The sequence below is a fragment of the Myotis davidii genome, unplaced genomic scaffold (genome assembly GCF_000327345.1).
Source record: "Myotis davidii unplaced genomic scaffold, ASM32734v1 scaffold2752, whole genome shotgun sequence".
Classification (NCBI taxonomy): Eukaryota; Metazoa; Chordata; class Mammalia; order Chiroptera; family Vespertilionidae; genus Myotis; species Myotis davidii.
In genome coordinates, this window is record NW_006283781.1 from 9,644 (window position 1) to 13,885 (window position 4,242).

Here is a 4,242-nt window from a genome sequence, read left to right on the forward strand (position 1 = left end):
CTGCAATCCCTCAGAATCACCTTCTCTCACAGGTAAGTTAATTTTTATCACTCAAAGAGTAATCTAAGTTAAAAAATAAACAAATTATTTTACTCAAAAAGCATTGGTGATTTTTGTACTTAAAAAAAAAGCAGTGAGTGGATCATGGCGATAGCATCAATTGTGTGGGTTTATTCTGTGATTTGTGGTCTTGTTTCTAGAAGCCTCTTATGTGAAAGAAGACAGACTTCCACTGAGACCAGATGATTCTGGTAAATGTTCTTCATATAGATGTATGTTTTACTTATCAAACTGTTGCAGTATAGGTTAATGTTTTACATTTTAATATATGCAGAACTGTGCTCAGAGAACATATCCCCCGTATGCACTTATCCTGGCCCTACCACATCTTCCCAGACTTTCTCAGGGAGAGTCCAGTGACTCCCCTGGATTCACATTTCTGTCTTATCACCTGTTGTAGCAACCCTGCCCCATTGTTTTGGGGATGTCCATCACTAAAACTAGCTCCCAAGGACAGAGAAATTGGTACTTCGCGAGTCATCAGTGTCCACACACTCAGTCCTTACAGGTCGTAGCTGTGCCTGCCCTTCACTACAGCCCTCCATGCAGCCTGATTCAATTTCTGATGAATATAGATGAATATGGGGCAACGCTGAGGGAAAGAACTCTTAGGCCCATAATTATCCCGTTTAGGAATAATGAACTGGACATCCCTGGAGAAGACTGGGACAGTCCTGTGAGACTCCTGGTCCCAGGAGAACAGGTCATACCCTTTCCCATGTGAAAACTATGCTTACACCTAATAGAGGAAGGAACCTAGGGATGCTCAGAGTATCACTCCTTAACATCTGTATTCTGGTAATCTAGTGGGAGTGCATGGCCATCCGGGAGCACTGTGACCAGCAGGAAGAAGTAGCCCCAGTGCTCTCTCCAATGGGGAGAAATATGGAGAAACCACATTTAGCACATGTTGATGCACAGAATGAGTGGAAAGCACAGGATCACCATTTATGTAAATGTCAGCGTATTTTACTGTGATCCCCAATGGGAGTGACCCCCAGGGCAATTGAAATGATAAGGAGACTTGGAGACAGGGTAGGGACTGATGTTGATGTAATAGAACATGGATTCTGGAATGTTTGCAGTCCTATGTCCTTCCCGATCAACTCTCTTTACATGTGTCCTCACCCTCACCACAGTGTAGGAACTGAGACAGCCAGGGATTTGAACAACTTCCCACTCAGAAGTGGTTCTGAGTTTACTGCCAGTGAACTCTGACTAAACTCCTTTTTTTGAAGTTCACGCCTTTGAATCTTGCCCCTGATGGCTTAGGGCAGTGGTCGGCAAACTCATTAGTCAACCGACCCAAATATCAACAGTACGACTGAAATTTCTTTTGAGAGCCAAATTTTTTAACCTTAAACTATACAGGTAGGTACATTGTTATTAACTTAATTAGGGTACTCCCACGGATTTGGAAGAGGCACTCTCAAGGGGCCAAAAAGCTTGCCAGCCCCAGTTTGCCAACCATGGGCTTAGGGAAGCTCAGGGACAAAGTGCACCTGGATGAAGAGAAAGCGATCAATGCTGACTCATGCAGTTATTTCCTACCAATGCTCATTCCTCTCCTTCAACCCTGCAAAGTCCTCCAGATGGATTTGCACCATGTGGTGCCCTTCATGGGGCCCATTGCGTTTGTCAGGTTCCCCTGGTGACCCCTGAATTTGGCTGCAGCCCCGTGATGTGCTTTGACCAATGAAGATTGTTGGAGTGAAGACTGTCACTACTAATACAAGAGTCTGGAACCAGAGACTGGCATGCTCTCTGTTCATTGCTACTAACACCTAGCAGGTACGTACATGGTGACTGCACCTTTATACTGATCCCTGGAGAACCAGGGAGGACATGTGGCTTGAACAAGAAAGAGACCTTCTTTAGTATAAGCCACTGAAGCTTTGGAGCTGTTTGTTACTCACCATAACATCTAGCCCAGTGGTTCTCAACCTGTGGGTCGAGACCCCTTTGGAGGTCGCCCGCCACGACCCTTTCACAGGGGTTGCCTAAGACCATCGGGAAACACATATGTAATTACATATTGTTTTTGTGATGAATCACTTTGTTTTCATTATGTTCAATTTGTAACAATGAAAATACATCCTGCATATCAGATATTTACAATACGATTCATAACAGTAGCAAAATTACAGTTATGAAGTTGCAACGAATATAGTGTTATGGCTGGGAGTCACCACAACATGAGGAACTGTATTAAAGGGTCACAGCATTAGGAAGGTTGAAAACCACTGATCTAGCTGGTCCTATTGGGTTTGCATTAACAATTCTGCTCTCCACAATGCAGCAGAGCCTGACATTATAAGTGAGAGCTCTTTTATTAGAAATGCTTGGGTTTGCCTTCCAGCCCTGCCTTTATTTAACTCTCCTATCAGGCAATTTACATAAAGCCTCTGAGCCTCAATTTGCTCTTCATAAAATCTCAGGTTGCAGAGAGGACTAAATGACATAATAATGCATTTAAAGCATTGAATTCCAGGTCTGGCACATGCAGTCTCTTAATAATGTGATACATTTATATTAAACATAAAAAATCTGACAGCTGGAATACCTCAGATGTTTCATCATCTTTTCATGCACAGAAAGGTTTCTGGTTAAATTCTTCATTAGGCACAAGCCCGGTGTTCTGGCTGGATTCCAGTGGGGGGCGAGGGTGAGGGGTTAACAGGAGGCAGCTGATGCATATTTCTCTCTTTTCTCTCCCATCGTATCTCTCAAAAATCAACTTAACCAAAAAATCAGTTGGAGACAACTAACCCAGGAAACTACCACAAGCCACACCATCCGAATGTTGTCATTTCCCAGAAACACTCTGGCTTCCAAAGACCAAGATTCACAATGGTCAGTGTGTGACTGGGATCATATTCACACCTGGGAGTACTGTAAAGGTATATTACCCAAAGGGCTATGCCCATAATGATGGCTGGATTTAGCCAATGAAAGCCCAGGAGAGGCATATTATCCAGGTGTACATGGGTGAGGATGGGACCTCCTGCATCTACCTGGTGCTCATGTTGACCTCTTTGGTATGTTCAGAGAGACTGAGGCTTCCCAGCGCCAGTTCTCCAGTAGGACAAGGCATCAGAGGCAGTATCTCCCTATGCAGTTGTGTGTCTGAGGTTTGCTGAGCCCCAACACGCCAGAATTTGGGCTTTTGTGACTCTGGGATTTCGCTCTGCTTACAGAGTTCGACGCAGCCTCACTGAATTTAACCCTTCAGCCTGGGGTGTGGACACCTCTGGGATCCTGCAGTCCAGGTCGCTCTGCCAGGAACAGTGAGTAGCTCGTGTGTGACAAAATGTGTGATGGGGGAAAGAGGTTCATACGCTGCAATACCTCCGTGTGAGGACGTGATGGTGTGACCGAACCAGGAGAATTTTGGAAACCCAGGACTTGTTTTGTGTCTAAAGGAACAAAGAAAATGAGGCAAAGTTTTGCATGAGGAGTTTCACTTTCATTCTCAGGAAACTGGGGACATGAATGGTCCTGACCGAAAGAGGGACATTGTGTGAGGTAGTTCTTTAAAGTTTTCCCAAAGCAGCTCAGAAGAGGAACAGACTAGAAGATAGATGATATCAGTTGGGGACAGGAGGCAAAAGTCCTATAAGAGATAAGGTAACTGGCAAGAGTGTGCACTGAGGACTGAGTCTTGAAGTAATGTGGTCATCTCCAGGATACATGGGCCTATTGACTGGAAGAAGGTACTAAGCAGTCTGAGCCCATGGATCCTGGGGTTGGTGGCCAGAGTCTCAACAGATCTTTCTCTGAACACAGATTGCTGCCCATGCAGAGTGGTTTAAGGGTGCCGTTTTGTGGAACTGATATCAGGGCCTCACACTCTTACAACTTCTGAGATAGTGGTATCCTGGGATTGTCTTGCCTCTCTTCTAGCCCTTATATCTCTGGACCTTAATAAGACACCAAGCCCAGAATCCTAAGTACATGTCTAAGGTTGTATGAAATGGTCCCTGTTTTTGGCAAACAGTGGAATCAGATGTGAGAAGACCTTCCAGTCAGAGGTTCCTATATGAGCAAAAGCTTAGAGTGAAGAGTGAGCTCATTCAGGAACCAAGAGGCGACCTTTAAAAAAACACATTTTTATTGTTTCCAGAGAGTAAGGGAGAAGGAGAAATAGAAACAAGAATGATCAGAGAGAACCATTGGTGAGCT

General features: G+C 44.5%; 1 long non-coding RNA gene across 1 annotated transcript; it reads left to right on the forward strand.

The window, feature by feature from the left end:
• Nucleotides 1–1,725: 1,725 nt before the first annotated feature.
• LOC107183850 lies at nt 1,726–4,048 on the forward strand. The gene is made up of 3 exons (XR_001514659.1): nt 1,726–1,851; nt 3,111–3,347; nt 3,614–4,048. It is a non-coding gene; the product is annotated as an uncharacterized LOC107183850 (long non-coding RNA).
• Nucleotides 4,049–4,242: the final 194 nt, after the last annotated feature.